At 53.2% G+C, this 16,049-nt stretch overlaps 2 long non-coding RNA genes across 2 annotated transcripts; one reads left to right on the forward strand and one right to left on the reverse strand.

Moving 5' to 3' along the window:
- The first annotated feature begins 6,032 nt into the window (after positions 1-6,032).
- Positions 6,033-14,191, forward strand: LOC123604696. The gene is made up of 3 exons (XR_006715437.1): positions 6,033-6,043; positions 11,688-11,711; positions 13,954-14,191. It is a non-coding gene; the product is annotated as an uncharacterized LOC123604696 (long non-coding RNA).
- Positions 13,328-14,774, reverse strand: LOC123604695. Its single transcript, XR_006715436.1, has 2 exons — positions 14,597-14,774; positions 13,328-13,431 (listed from the first exon to the last, which is right to left on the reverse strand). It is a non-coding gene; the product is annotated as an uncharacterized LOC123604695 (long non-coding RNA).
- Between the last annotated feature and the right edge of the window lie 1,275 nt (positions 14,775-16,049).

Raw genomic sequence — 16,049 nt, forward strand, 5'->3', positions numbered from 1 at the left:
GGCCAGAAGCTGGAGGAAGCCTTCTCCCACCCAGGAGCCAAGAAGCTGGCAAGGGCCGTGGCCTCCCAGGCCCAGGGGGTGGCCCCACCGCACGCACCCAGGGCCAATGCGATGACCCCCAGCTCTGTTTTCAAGTTTCCAAAGGTCACCGAGCAGAGCCAGGCTGAGGTTTCAGCTCTGCAGGCCAGCAGGAGGGACTGTCACCCCCTGCCTTCTGTCACCTGCAGGGAAGGAGGGGGCTGGGTCTCACGCAGCTGGACCAGAATCTCTAGCACATTCAGCCCGGCCGAGCCCAGATCTGCCCCTGTCCTCCCAGGCACCCGGCTCTCCAGCTTCTCCGCCGCCAGAAAAGCACAGCCACCGGGACAGTTGACTTCAGGGGCCCTTCCGTGGCACATCGGTCAGCGGGCAAATCAGTGGCTTTCTGCTTCCGTCACGACTCAGCTCCGCGGGGCTGACGACAAGCAGCCAGGAGCCCGCAGCCTCTACGTGTTTTTGTTCCTTCTGGAGCGTCTTGTCACATTACCTCCGACTGGCACGGGTACCTGTGTGTACCTGTGGGCACATGTCTGGGAACGTACTGCGGGTGCGTGTGAACGCATGTCTCTGTGTGTCGGTGTGCCCGTGTATGCACGCGCGTGTGCACGCGGGTTGACAAGCTCTGGGCATTCTGCAGGTGGCCAACGCACCATGCACACGGTCACACTCTCTCTCGCACATTCGCACGCACGCTCTGGTGTTCCTCTGCTGTGAGCCCAGCAGCCAGGCCTCGACTTCGAGGAGGCGTTCGGGGCCCCAGCCCCGCTGTTCACCCCCAGGAGCTGCTGCCCCTGCCTGCCCCCCTCCCCCCCGGCTGCCCAGCAGATGGGCTGGGAGGGGCCAGCTCTGAACCCCTTGGCCCTTTGGGCGCACCTGAAACCCCTGCCTCCTGCCTCCTTCACAGGCGGCTGCTCTTCCAGCCCTGTCCTGAGGCCAGGCAGGGAAATTATTCGAAACCTGCTCCTCAGCCCCTCCTCGGCCCCTCCTCAGCCCTGCTTGCACCTCCCCCTGTTAGGAATGGTCTGCTGCAGCTAAAGCCTCACCCCTCGCCTTGAGAAGATGATTTTCCTTTTCTTTTACAGGAGGCGCATCCAAGCTCCGGAGCTCCCCCTTGTGGCCAAGCCGTGCAGGCACAGCGGCTCCCGCCGGGAGGGGGGGGAGGGGGGGGGTGTCGAGGTGCCCTCGCGACACCTGAAGGGGTGGGGGGAGGCAAGAGATACAAGCACACCCCTCCTGTCCCCTGCTGGCCCCCCTCCTCCTCCCAGAACCCTGAGTATTAGAGAAAGAAACCTGCAGCCGGGTGCTTTTCGGGGGCAGAGCCCCATGGGTACCTGGAAATGATACCTCCTCTGGGACTAATGCCACCTCCCCCCCACCCCCGGCGTCACCTTGGACTCCAGCCTGATGCAATTTTATACCTTTCATAGCAACAATCTCCTTGTTGTTCAGAGAGCACTCTGGAGCCCTCTTTGCATAGTTTCTAGAACGGATAGGGGATCTTGGTGACATGGGGTGAGGGGAGTGTCTCACCCCATCCTCGGACAATTGCCAGGGACAAGAAGGTCTGCCTTTCTTCCCACATATGTGGGGCCACCCCCACCCCCAGGCCCCACCAGACCCTCCCTGCCCCCTCAGAGGTGCAGCTCCGATCCCGAGGAAGGGTAGGAAGACAAAAAGTATTTTATTTTTCCTTTAAAACTGGTGTTTCTGGGGCACCTGGGTGGCTCAGTCGGTTGGGCATCTGACTTTGGCTCAAGTCACGGTCTCACGGTTCATAAGTTCAAGCCCCGTGTCGGGCTCTGTGCTGACAGCTGGGAGCCTGGAGCCTGCTTCGGATTCTATGTCTCCTCCTCTCTCTGTCCCTCCCTGCTTGTGCTCTGTCTCTCTCTCTCTCTCAAGAATAAATAAAACACTAAAAAAAAAAAAAATTAAAAATGGTGTTTCTAAGCAGAAATTGTTATAACGGGAGCAAAGACATCTACTGTAGTCGCTGTGTAGCAAGCCTTGTTCTAAGCCTTTTGGATGCATTAACTCATTTAGTCCACCTAATATTTTCAGTATAGAAAATTTGCAAAATACAAAATAACAACGAAGGGAAGTAAAGCCCGTGGTGTTGCCATCCATTTGGCTGTAGTTCGTCATCTGCGCGCAGGGATTTTTCATCACATAATGATCGCATCGCATATTAGACGCCGGCTTTCTGCCTGTTCCGCTGAGCATAATCTCGTGACCTAGAGACATCGGTCTTGGAAAATCGTCTTAATGGCTACACTGTAGTCCGTATTCTGAATGCGCTATCATTTATCTGACATTCTCAGGGAGGAAATTGTTTTTTGCTCAGTGTGGGAGCCTGTGGGACGCCAGTGCGCAGGGTTCATTTATTCCAGTCCCTAAAATGCTTGTGTAACAACTTGGGGGTGTTAAGAGCTGGAACATTTGGATAGCTCAGTGTGTGTGTGTGTGTGTGTGTGTGTGTGTGTGTGTGCGTTGACATGCACGCTCAGGCACGCGTGTGAGCACGTGTGTGTGCCCGTATGCTTAGACCTACCCTGTAAGAAGTTCCTGGAAATATGTCCTAAAATAAATAATATAAAACGTGTCCCAAGAGCTGAAAACACGTATCGAAACAAATACGTAGAAACGAATGTTCAAGCAGTATTATCCGTCATATCCAAAAGGTGGAAACAACGCAAATGTCCATCAACAGGTGAGTGGATAATCAAAATGTACTGTATCCCAACAGACAAACAAAAACCTCCAAAATGTGGTATATCCATACAATGGAATACTATTCAGCTGTAAAAAGGAGGGAGGTACTGATACATAACCTACAGATGCACCTTGAAAACCTCATTCTAAGCGAAAGCAGGCCAGACACTGAAGGTCACATATCATATGATCCCATTTGTACGAAATATCCAGGATAGGTAAATCCACAAGGACAGAAGATCGGAGGTTTCTAGGGTGAGGGAGGAAGGGAGAGCGACGGCTTCATGGGTCTGGAGCGTCCTTTTGGGGGGACTACAATGTTTCGGAACTTGTTAGAGGTGGTGGTGGCACAACATTGTGAACGTACTAAGTGCCACGGAATCGTTCGCTTTTAAATTGGTTATTTGAAGTTATGTGAGGTTTATCTCAATGTTTAAGCAAAAAAAAAAAGCAAAGTCACACTAACGCCGAATGATGACTAATGACTTCACGCCTGGCTCTCACGCAAATTACCCCTTTTGGGTCAAATTACTTCCTGTTTCACCACCCAATTCCCAGAGCCCCGCAGCAGAGGCTCCAACCTTGTGCGATCCGGGCGCCCGGCTCCATCATCCTACGCCCCTTCCTTCCCTTGCTTTGTTCCAGGACCTGTATTCGTCAGAGGAAGGGCTTCAGTCGAGATGGGGCATCTGAATGCCCTTTGCTGAGGACTTTGAACCTTACTTCTTATTTTTAGACCATGTCCAAAAGAAACAAAAAGCCTAGCAGCCTCGAGGCAGGGTTTGGACAGTGGCCAAACGCTTTTGAGATTCTACCGTCCTGCTCAGAGCACCCAAAGGAAAGTTGGATCGGCCGCTGCCCCGGCGAGATGCTAATCCAATAACCGAGGGTTTATTTGTCTCCTTAAGCCAAACCCAGGAGCCCAAATCCCCTTTAATTCTCCTCGAAGACTGCAAAGCAGTCTCCCCACGTGAAATTAGTTAGGAAGCAGCCCCACCTCCTAGAAGGGCTTGGAGAGCCCCCTTGGCCATCCCCCGTCCCCTCAAATCTCTTGCTAGCCCAGGGCAGCTATTATAAGACAGACTTAAACCTTTGGTTGATCTGATTGCTTCCCGCCGCAGGTACACACAGCACTCCTAACACTGGCTGTCAAGTGGTCCCTGTCGTTGTAACCTTGAAACCGGGGCACAAGGAGGATGGTTAGTGTTCTTTCCCACCTCACAGGCCAGCATCCACCTCCCCACATCATCACCAGCTCTGTCCGTGAAAATCTTCCGGAAGCACCTAAGCGAGCTGCGCCGGGTACCGGGCATAGTCAGCTTGGGTGATTTTGGCTGCAGTAATGAGGGGCCTTATTAATGAGGGGCCTTGCTATCTCCACAGCAAGAGCGGTGGGGGAAGGGCAGGGAGCAGGCTAGGGTCAGCTGATCAACGATGTCACAAGAGGCAGGCGCCTGGGTGGCTCAGTTGGTTAAACGTCCGACTTAAGCTCAGGTCTGATCTCACGGTTCGTGGGTTCGAGCCCCGTGTCGGGCTCTGTGCTGACAGCTCGGAGCCCGGAGCCTGCTTCGGATTCTGGGTCTCCCCCTCTCTCTGCCCCTCCCCCACTCGCACTCTGTCTCTCTGTCTCAAAAATAAATAAACATTAAACAACAACAACAATGTCACAAGGATTCAGCCTCTTTCTCTCCCAGCTCTGCCTCCCCCAGGGCACTGGCTGTGGCACCAGGCTGGTTTCCCCAGGGCTACTAGATGGCCGAGGTAGCTCCAGACATCAAGTCCAGAGGACAGCATCCGAAGGAAGAAAAGACTCCTGAAAACCTTTCCCAGAAGTGCCTCCGCAGACTCCCTCAGCGCCCCTTGGTCAGGATGGAGTCACATGTTCACTCATGAGCCAATCACTGGCCACGGAAATAGGAGGCTCTGGATCAAACTGACCAGTGGTTGTCCAAGTGTGGTATCCAGACCCGCACGATCAGTACCGCTGGAGAACTTGTTAGAAATGCAGATTATTGGGCCCCATCCCAGAACCACTGAATCAGAATCTCTGGGGGTGGGCCTCCGCAGACTGCCTTTTTTTTAGACTATATTTTATTAGCTATAATATACTTAATAGTATAGATTTTATAAACCATGGTTTAACCGCTGTTCGACCCAAGATGAACTTCTACATTGCCTATGGGATTTCCTAAATACCAGGTCCTAAGGTTCTGTAAAATGAGAGGCATATGATTTTCTTAAAAAAAAAAAACAAAATGAAAAACAAAACAAAACATTTTACCTAGGTTAAACTGAAATGCTACTAATTTTTTGTTTTCAGATGGCATTTTAATGGGTTTTCTGGAACATTCTAACGCGTGGTGAAGTTTGAGAATCCCTGCTTGAGACTCACCATTTGGGATGGAGTGTCGTTACCTATTGTGGAACGAACCACCCCAAAACTTAGCATCTTAAATGACAACTACTTTGTTTGCTTGTGACTCCGGGTCAACAGTTCGGGCTTGGTTCCCCTGGCGGGGTCTTCAGTCTCTCCTCTGATGGGATTATCAGATTTAGCAATTAAAAATGCATGATTTGGGGCTCCTGGGTGGCTCAGTCGGTTAGGCGTCCAACTTCAGCTCAGGTTGTGATCTCACGGTCCGTGGGTTCGAGCCCCGCATCAGGCTCTGTGATGACAGCTCAGAGCCTGGAGCCTGTTTCAGATTCTCTCTCTCTCTCTCTCTCTCTCTCTCTCTCTGCCCCTGCCCCATTCATGCTCTGTCTCTCTGTGTCTCAAAAACAAATAAATGTTAAAAAAAAAATTCTTTTTTAAATGCGTGATGCCCCATTAAATTTTCATTTCAAAGAAACAACAAATAATTTTTTTAGTCTGTCTCGGGCAATAATTTATGCTAAAAAACTATTCATTGTTTACATCCAATTCAAATTTAACCGAAAATTCCGTATCTTCTTTGGCAACCTAGCCCAGGGCCACTTTCGTGGGTGCGGTCATCTGACAGCCCGACAGAGCCTGGACAGTCTGATGGCCTCGCTCATCCAGTCTGGCTGCCAGGTGGCCTCTCTCTCCAAGTGCTCTCTCGCCCTTAAGGAGGCCAGCCTGGGCTTTCTCACAAGGTGACAGGAACCTTCCAAGAGGGCACAAGTGGAGACCGCAAAGCCTCTTGAGGTCTAGACTCAGAATAACGTCACCCGGCGATAGGTCTGTCCTCCGCCCTCGGCTACTGGGAAGTCTGCCAGTGTGACTCATGATGGACTTCGGGACATGTCACATCTCTTGCGACCCCCAGAGGAGCTGGTAACTGAAGGTCAGCGTGTGGCGGGGTGAGGTCAAGCTCCAGGGAGACTCTGGACGGCGAGCCTCAGTGAGCCTCCCTCGTTGGCAATGCTCTTGTGTGCCGACACACAGCGTAGCCAGGAGGAGGTTACACGGTCCAGGACCCCACAGGACGAATGACCAGAAGCTTCACGTTTGGACCCCTACCTGCCGTTCACCTGTCCTCTGGCTGGTCCTGATTTGTATCCTTTTGCTCTAATAAAACCGTAATGCTAAATATAACCCCTTCTTGAGCTCTGAGTCATTCTGAGTGAGATGTCCAACTTGAGGGGGCTTGTGGGAACCCCCAAATTCATCGCCAACCCCTGAACTCGTGGCTGGTGTCTGAGCTGAGGGCAGTCTTGTGGACGACAAACCATGCGGTTTGCTTCAACGCCATCACACGCCGCTTCCGGAACATTCTGTGGGTCAAAGCCACTCGCAAGGTTAGACCAACTCAAGGGGATGGCCAGTAGACTCACCTCAGAATGGAAGGGTTGGCAAAGTCACCTTGCAAAGGGACACTCGTGCAGGGACGGAAGGAACTTGTGGACAATTTTTTTGCAAACCTACTGCAGATGCAGTACGTGCTGGGGAATAGACACCAGGACGAGTACCGTTCCCTTGGTGGCCTGGACCCACTGGACTTGCCCCACTGGACTTTCACTCTAAGCTCCCAAAGGCTGGGACAAGGGTGTCTTCACCTATTTCCCCATCGCCTGGGTCCTCCGCTGCACATTAGAACCACCCAAGGAGTTTTTAGACCACCCATTGTTGGATGCACCCAAGAGCCAATAATTCTGAATCTGGGGGCGGGGGGCGCCTAATCCAGACCTCAGAAGTTTTAAAAGCCTCTCAGCTGGTCCCACTGTTCAGCTGAGGTTGAGAATCACTGCCCAATAGAACGGGACGTCCAGGAGCTTAAAACCTGCAACATTCAGACGCTGAAATCCACGTAGAGGGCACGGAAACCCAGGCACTGTTAAGTCAGGGCACAAAGATACAAGGTATTAAATGGTGCACCAAGAATGCCTGGGAGGGACTGGAGGGAAAGGTGAGTGTCCGTTTCTTGGCCGGATGCCCAGAGGCCCGTCGAGGGCCTATTCTGTTCCTGTCCCTCCCAGGGGCTCTGCTATCTCAGCGGAGAGCAGGGCTAAACCCCCCCAATCTTCAGAAGACTGCTCAATGGCTTGGCTACTGTCCCCACTCCCAGCTTGGAGCCGCTCTGGCTTTCCTTTCTCTCGGATTTGGTCTAAGCAGCGGCGCGGTCCTGGGGCCAACTCCTACTTGCTCGCGAGATCGTGAGGTTTTCAGGACTTCGGCACAGCAGTTGTCAAACGCGGCCGTTACTAAAAAGAATAAATGATGCAAACGTACAGCGACAGGGATTCTATAAAAAGATAATGAAAACCCAAACGCATCGCTTCCTGATTACTACGTCTTCCTGTTCTCTGTGCTGCTGAGGCCGCTTACGTCCACGTAAGTGTTCACACGGTGGAAATACCAGATGAACGGTATCGAGTAGCTCTGTGTTCACGCTGATAGATCGAAATCAACCACAGCGGGAGTGTTGACACCACAGAAAGTGGTAAATACTGTAAATCATGGCTTTTTCTTTTTTTTTCTTTCTTTTTTTTTTTTACTTTTGGTCCAAAGAGTCAGTCATTAAAATTTACCAATGCACCCCTAGATCTAAAAGTTAAAAAAAGAAAGTGGAATGGGACGCCTGGGAGGCTCAGTGGGTTAAGCATCCGACTTCGGCTCTGGTCATGATCTCGCGGTCCGGGAGTTCGAGCCCCGCGTCGGGCTCTGTGCTGACAGCTCGGAGCCTGGAGCCCGCTTCGGATTCTCTGTCTCCGTCTGTCTCTGCCCTCTTCTGCCCACCCATCCTTTAGGGCTGATGGTGGGAAGGGTCCTCCCCAGGTCTGCCCCTGGGGTCCAGCGCTCCCCTAGGCATACACCCTGCAGCCTTGACCGAGACCTTCCCAGCAGCCACACACCAAGCTTGTCAAGACCCTCCTCAGCCCTGGCCGGAGCCCAGGTCCCTGCCGCCTTCACCCGGTTAGGATCGGTGCTCAAAGGAGCTGCAGGCGGGGCCACCAGAACTCTGTGCCCTCACATGCCCCCTCCCAAGGACACGACCCCCCCCCCCCCGCCCAGGCCAGCGGGCATAACCAGGTCTAACCCAACTTTCGGTCTCCGCAGGGGTCACCCAAGACTATAACACCAGTGCTTGAAAGGAAGTGTTTTCTCAACACCAGGGGAACCTTCTGAGGACTTAACACCCTCCTCACAGCCTCTCCTGCACACAAATAGCAGCTGGGGGGTGGAGGGGTGCCCCTAACCCACCTGACAGGCTCCTCAGGGGGGTCCTGGGCTCCAGTCCTGCTTTGGGCAGCCCTAAACCATGTACCAGAAGTTCCCATCCTTTCTCAGCCCATGACACACCGATGAACTTCCCATCCAGTCAGGACCCACGGGAGACAGAGCAGCAGAACCAGACCATCTGTCACTCGCCCTTGGACCCCAGAGCCAGTCCTGCCCATTGAAGTGTGTGTTATTTGCACGTTGGAGAGAAATGTGTTTTCTTTATGTGTAAAGCTGAGGCACCTCTCTCTGAATGACAGAGGCTTGTTCACAAGACTCAGCTATTTTTTTCTAAGCCATTATTCTAATTTTTTTCTAATTTCTAATCCAAGTAGAATTTACATGCATTGAAACGTATGTATCTTAAGTATACAACTGGATAAGTTGTGACAAATACATATCCCAGTGTATCCCACACTATTACCAAAATACAGAACATTTCTCTCATCTAGAAAGTTCCCTCATGCTCTTTGCCAATCAATCTCCACCCCTCCTCCCAACTCCCCCACCCCCAATAACCGTACCCCCCCATACCCCCTCCCAACACCCCAGTCCCAACATCCCCAACACCCCCACCCCAACACCTCTGTTCCCAACACCCCCACACCCAATACCCCACCCCCAACAACTCCACCCCAATATCCCCTCCCAACACCCCACCCCCAACATGCCCAATACCCCCAGCCCAACACCTCTGTCCCCAACACCCCCACCCCCAATACCCCACCCCCAACATTCCCAACACCCCCACCCCCAGTACTCCCACTCCCCACACCCCCACCCTACCACCCCTACCCCCAATACCCCCCTCCCAACACCCCCACCCCCAATATCCCCACACCCCCACCCTCAACACCCCACTCCCGACACCCCCACCCCGAATACCCCACCTCCAACATCTCCAACACCCACACCCCCAACACCCCACCCCAAGGCAACCACTGTTCTGATTTCTGTCACCAAAGATTAGTTGTGCCTATTCCAGAACCTCCCAGAAATGGAATCACACAGAATGAGCTCTTTTGTGTCTGGCTTCTCTAACTCTGCATAAAGCCAGATAATTATATTTAAGCAACTCTAACTCTCTATGCAGTCTGTGTGCTGGAGAAGGCTTCTAGATTTGGAATCTTTGTGTTGGGGTCCAAAATAGCTTTTGTTGGGCCAAGCACATCTTTCCTGCCTCCCCGCCTCTCCCCCAGCCTCTGAAGACCCTATTTTATACAGAGAACTTCAAAAGGACCTCTGAGCTCTGGTTCTCAGACTTCACCCCTGGAGCCAGGGCCGAGCGTGACAGCCTCTCTCCGGATGGGACATTGCTGCAGGAGGGCCAGAGATCACGCGGTCTGGTTCAGAAAACAGGAAAGGGAAAGATCCATGTCCGATGAGTGTATTAATTTCCTACTGCTGCCGTGAGAAATTGCCACACAGTAGCTTAAAACAACAGAGATCTGTCAGGTCACAGGTGAGATATCCAGGCTCCAACTGGTTTCTCTGCTCCAGGTTCTACAAGGGCAAAATCAAGGTATCAGCCAGCCTGGGCTCTGATCAGGAAGTTCGGGGAAGAATCATTTCCAAGGTCGCTCGGGTAATTGCCAAGTTCAGTTCTGTGAGGTTGGAGGACTGAGGTTCCCCCTTCCTTGCTGGCTGTCAGCGGGGGCCGATCTTTGCTCCTGGAGGATGCTGACATTCCTTCTCTTGTGTCCCTCCAACAATGGCAGGCTGGCTTCCTGTCATCCGTGAAATCTCTCTGCTTCCTCTTCTGACCTGAGCTGGAAAAAAGTTTCTCTGCTTCGAGGGGCTCGGGCTATGAGATGCCCCACCCCTCACCAATAACGCAAAGTAACCTCCCTGTTTTAAGATGTCTAACTTTAACTATGCCCGCAGAGTCCCGGAGGCCACGTACAGCGTTTGGGAGTCAACAAGACCACCTTCTGGTTTGATAAGTCACTAGGAGGGCTCATAGAACTCAGAAACAAAAAACGCTCATGGTTAGGGTTGATCACAATGAGAGGGCACCGATGAAAATCAGCAGTGGGAAGAGGCTTGCGGGACAGGGTCTGGGAGAAGCCAGGCGCAAGCTTCCAGGCAGGGCCGTGCGGATGGCCCTTCATTCTCCCAGCAAAGATGGGTGACAGGACACATGGGGCACTGCCAGCCAGGGCCACTCACCCGAGCCCTGGTGTCCAGAGTTTTCGGCGGGTCTGAGTCCTGTAACTACAGCTGATTGTTGGCCATGCTGACCTCAGTCCGCAGCCCCCCCAGAGGTCGAGCTGGGACCCTGGGGCCCAAGGCTCCAACCCTAGAACTCATTGTTATCATAGACTGGCTGGCCCAAGGTCCCCAGAGACACGAAGACACTCTTATCAGACAGGACCTTCCAAGGGCTCAGAGGTAACTTCCCAGGAGCTGAGGACAAAGACCGAATCCCTCTTTGGGCAAGGTCAGTCTCTGAACACCATGACGCTAACATTTCCACCGGCTCCAGGATCGAGAGAACGTCCTTGGGGAGTCACTGTTCTGCTAATCACAGCTTCAGTCTCCCGGAGTCCAAGGGAGCAGCGTTTCCCAAAGTGTGTCCTTTGGAACCCAAACCCCTCCAGCCGTTCCCAGGAAGGGGCTGTGGTCAAACAGCTTTTGGGACCGTCATCCCCCCGTACCCTCCTTTCTCAGAGACCCACTTGGGCTTCAACGGAAGCCCAGGGAAATCCTGCCATAAAGACCCCTACTGCAGTGCACTTAATCCACATTGCCCAAACTGTCTTCTCTGGGGCGCCATCTTGCTCCCTCAGGCGATCTCTTGTAGGGTTCTACCAGAGATACCTGGGGAAGGTGGGACTGTGCCGGAAACCATGTTTGCAACCTGGAGCCTTGCCACCAACCCCTTCCTCAAGACAGTTTGAACGCCTCCCCTCTCATCCTGACCCATTTTGGCACACATGGTGAGCGTCTTTCTTGTATAGAGCGGGTTCAACAGAGCCCAGGCTTGCTTTGAACTCCGGTTCCAGGGCTTTCTGACTCGTGACACTGCCTCGTAGGTCTCTGAGCCTCTCTGAACCTCAGTTTCTTCATCAGAGTTATTGTTTTGCTCCCTCTCTGAGAGGGTCATTGTGAATTAAATTAGGCAACATACACAAAGTGCTTAGCTCATCGTATACTCCTGACAGATGCTAGCTTTTATGGTATTTATTTATTTACTTTTAAATGTTATTTATTTATTTTTGAGAGAGAGACAGAGACCAAGGGGGGGGGGCAGAAAAAGAGGGAGAGAGAGAATCCCAACCAGGTCCCGCACTGTCAGCACAGAGCCCGATGTGGGGCTCGAACTCCCAAACCGTGAGATCATGACCTGAGTCGGAACCAAGAGTCGGGCGCTTAACCAACTGAGCCATCCACGCACCCCAGTATTTATTTATTTTAAATGTTTACTTATTTGCTTTGAGGGAGACAGCGCAAGTTGGGGAGGGGCAGAGAGAGAGAGAGGGAGAGAGAATCCCAAGCAGGCTCCACGCTGTCAGCACAAAGCCTGACGCGCGGCTCGATCTTACAAATTGTCAGATCAATGACTGACCCAAAATCAAGAGTCAGACACTTAACCGACGGAGCCACCCAGGGGCCCCTATAATATCTATTTTCTAAGAATAAAATGTCTTGGGGCGTCTGGGTGGCTCCGTGGGTTAAGTGTCCAACTTCGGCTCAGGTCATGATCTCACAGCTCATGAGTTCAAGCCCCGTGTTGGGCTCTGTGCTGACAGCTCAGAGCCTGGAATCTGCTTCAGATTCTGTGTCTCCCTCTCTCTTTCTCTCTGCCCCTCCCCTGCTCTCTCTCTCTTTCTCAAAAGAAATAAACATTAAACAAAAAGAAAAGAAAAGAACTAACCTCCCCTGCTGCCTTGTCATCACTGTCAACACCAGGTCCAAAGACCCTGTGAAGCATCTTGTAGGATGGTCCTGATTTTGGCCCAGGGGAACCGAACGTGGCCAGGCATTCTGGCAAACGTAAGTGGTACTTCTCTCGAGGATCCCAAGGATCTGACGAGCTAACTAACCCAGAAGGATCCTATCTAACGAGTGTGTGGTGAATGAAGGGCACCCCGTTCAAGGTGACCAGGAGGCCTCACGCTCTTACTTGCCGGCACTTTGTCAGTATTTATTGAAAGCGATCGCTCTGCGTGGAGCTGCTTCTGGAAGGGACACACGGGCCTCTGACCTAACCCCCGAGCCTCCCCCATGTCCAGAACCAAACAATACTCTCCCTTGAGCCCGCACGCCGCTGCTCGGCCTTGTCAATCAGCCATCCAAACGAGCTGCAGAATGACCGTCAAGGCCGCCACACGGCCCGTGTTTTCTCTTTGGGGTCTGTCCCCAAAGCTGGGTGGCCCTCCGGGTTCCAAGTCCTCCTAGACCTTCTGCCCGGCCTCATCTTTTCCCACACGGTGGCTCCCACTCTCAGCCCAGCCCTGAGGCCGATGTCCGGCTTGGGGATTGTTCTCTTGGCTTTGACCTTGGGGCCCCTTCAGGACACAACTCCTGTATCACTTTCCATCATCACAGATAAAGGCAGGTGGAGCCCCCCGCCTGATGGCCCCACATGTAGGGCCCTCCTTGACTTTCAGGGAGGGAGCCTGCGTACATCTACGGGCAAAGCTGAGCCCTCCATGGGAAGGGACAACTTGGAAAGCATCTTGGAAGAGGCCGGGGGGACCGCACTACAATCCAAAGCTGGGCATCCTGCGTTCACAGTGTGCAGCGAAACAGAGTCAGATTTGGTTTGGTTTGCATTTTTTTTTTTTTACATCTGACTCATCTTCTTTATTTTTATTGTTTTATTACTTTCATTTCAAGAGAGAGTGGGGGGGGGGCAAAAGGAGAGAGAGAGAGAATCTTTTTTTTTTTTTTTTCTTTTTTGAACGGTGATGGTATTTATTCGGGCAGCCCTTGTCTTCTGTGTCCCATTAGCCCTGGGTCCTGGCATCTTGTGTCTTCAGGATTCAGCATATTGAGCCCTGATCGGGGAATGTTAGAGGGTCAGAATAGGTAGGTCGTGCTCAAGGAAATGAAGCTGGAGATATCTGTAGAACCATTTTTCTTCTCTTTTTATTATTATTTATTTGTTTGTTTACTATAATTCATTGTTCAGTTAGCTAACCTACAGTGTATACAGTGTGCCGTTGGCTTCGGGAGCAGATTCCCATGATTCATCACTTACATACAACACCCAGGGCTCATCCCAACAAGCTCCCTCCTCTGCAATGCATCACCCATTTTCCCCAAGAGAGAGAATCTTAATTTTTGAAAAATGTCTTATTTATAGTTGAGACAGAGAGAGACAGGGCATGAGCGGGGGAGGAGCAGAGAGAGAGGGAGACACAGAATCCGAAGCAGGCTCCAGGCTCCGAGCCGTCAGCACAGAGCCCGACGCGGGGCTCGAACTCACAGACCGCGGGATCATGCCCTGAGCTGAAGTTGGATGTTTAACCACCTGAGCTGCCCAGACACCCCTCCCCAAGAGAGAGAATCTTGACCAGCTTCCATGCTCAGCGTGAAGCCCGACCCAGGGGCTTGATCCCACGACCCTGGGATCATGACCTGAGCCGAAATCAAGAGTCAGATGCCCAACAAGGTATCCCTACACCTGACTCCCCTTCTAAGATAACCCTATGCTATCAAGAATAACATGGGGGCGCCTGGGTGGCTCAGTCAGGGGTTCGTCTCTGGGGTCGTGGGTTCGAGCCCCACGTTGGGTGAAGAGATTACTAAAAATAAATAAACAACAACTTAAAGAAAAAACACCAGAAGAACAAGCATGATGGAGTTGGTGATTCTGCTAACAGCACGGGCTCGGGGCTGAATTGGGTACCAGGTCCTGTGCGTCTTTTCCTTGCACTGTCTCATGTAACCCCGCCATGGTTACCCCATTACCTGTCATTCCCCCAAGTTACAGGTGAGGAAGGGGTAAGTCACCTGTTTGGGGTCACTAGCTGGTAGGCTTGTCCTCCAGGCCCGCGTGCCTCAGTACCCCTAGCTCTGCCTTGCTGTGGCCACCCCCCCCCCCCCACCGCCACCATCTCCCTGGGTCTCCTTGGCCTGACACACAGGTGTGCATCATCTGGCAAACAGCCTGGGGCCCCGTGATCCCTGAGAAAAATGCCTGCGGCTCTGGAAAGTCACCTGTTTCAAAATGAAGGAAACAGGCGGACTCTCCGACCGACTTCCTTCCAAGAGGCTCCCGTGCGTCCAATCGTCAGGCTCCCAGCCCAGCCTCACTGCACGTTGATCCTTCTGTCCCCTTTCCCGGGTCCCTCGCGGACAGCGGTAGCCCGAGTGCCCTCTCTTCTCCCGCAATGGGTTTTCTGGGTCTCCCCCCCACCCCCACCCCCTGCCTGGTCCAGCCCCTGGCCGTGACACTGGTCCAGCCTCGGTCTTTACTGCCATCTAGTGGCTCCCGGACTTACCGCGGGGAGGAGTGTTCCAAAACGGAGACCAGAATTCCAGGCGCCTTTGAAATGCTGTAGTTTAGTTTGTTTCGTCTCCACGTCTCCACGGGGCAAACCCAGGCCCAGCCCTCTGACAGCAACAGGCTTGGTGTGGCCCTGGGGGACCTGCTTGAGGGGGAACGGATGCAGCCGTTCATCCTGCGGAGGACCCCACCCGTGGGCGCTTGCCCCCTGTCTGCGGGAGGGTTTCCAACTTCAGGTGGAGAGCTCAGCTTCCCCCTGGCATCCAGGCTCCACGTCTCTGCCCACCAGAGGCCAGGGGGGTGTGGAGGGCAGGGTGGCCAAAGTCCAAGAGGGATGCAGAAAGCAGAAGTTGGCCCCGTGCGCAGGGGCGGGTGGGGGGCGAGGGCAGAAGCCTTCCAGAGGCAGAGACGCAGGAGTGGGTTTGTGTCCGGGCAGGAGACGAGAGGCGCAGAGCTATCTCTGCCCCGGGCTGGCCCTCTGAGGAATCAGGTGGCCAGGGTTCCCATCCTGACCCTGCCGCTCACTCGGAACGTCTTGGAAAAGGAGTCACCGTCCACCTCTGGGCTGTTGTCAGAATCCGACGGAGACGGATATGAAGCCTCGGCCACAGCAGGCCCTCGTGTGAGTTTCCTGTCGCTCTCCCGTCACAAATGGCCACAAGGGGGTCACTTAAAGCATCAGGAAGTACTCTCTCCTAGTTCTGGAGGCCACACGTCCAAAACCGAGGAGTCCGCGGGCTTGGTTCCTTCTGGCGGCCCTAACACAGACTGGTCCATGCCTCCTCGCTCCTGGCTTCTTGGAGCTGTGGGCAATCCACACGGCATCGTCCCTGCGGGCACGTGTGTGTGCGTGCGTGTGTGCGTGTGTGTGTGTGTGTGTGTCTTCTCTTCTTGTAAGAACACCAGTCATACTGGATTAGAGCCCCAACCCACACTAATCAAGTATACCTTCAACTTGGCTCGATTACATCTGCAATGACCCTATTTCCAAATAAGGTCACGTTCACAGGAGGTTAGGGCTTGAGTATGTCTTTTGAGGAGGGGACACTATTGTCCACGGCAACCCTCAGACGGATCGTGCATCATCGGGCTCCCATCTTCCCTCGGGGTCAAGAGCAAAGTCCACTTGTGTCTGATGTCCCGTGGGTCCTCCACACCGGGTTT

This window comes from Leopardus geoffroyi, chromosome E1 (assembly GCF_018350155.1).
Source record: "Leopardus geoffroyi isolate Oge1 chromosome E1, O.geoffroyi_Oge1_pat1.0, whole genome shotgun sequence".
In the NCBI taxonomy this organism is placed as follows: Eukaryota; Metazoa; Chordata; class Mammalia; order Carnivora; family Felidae; genus Leopardus; species Leopardus geoffroyi.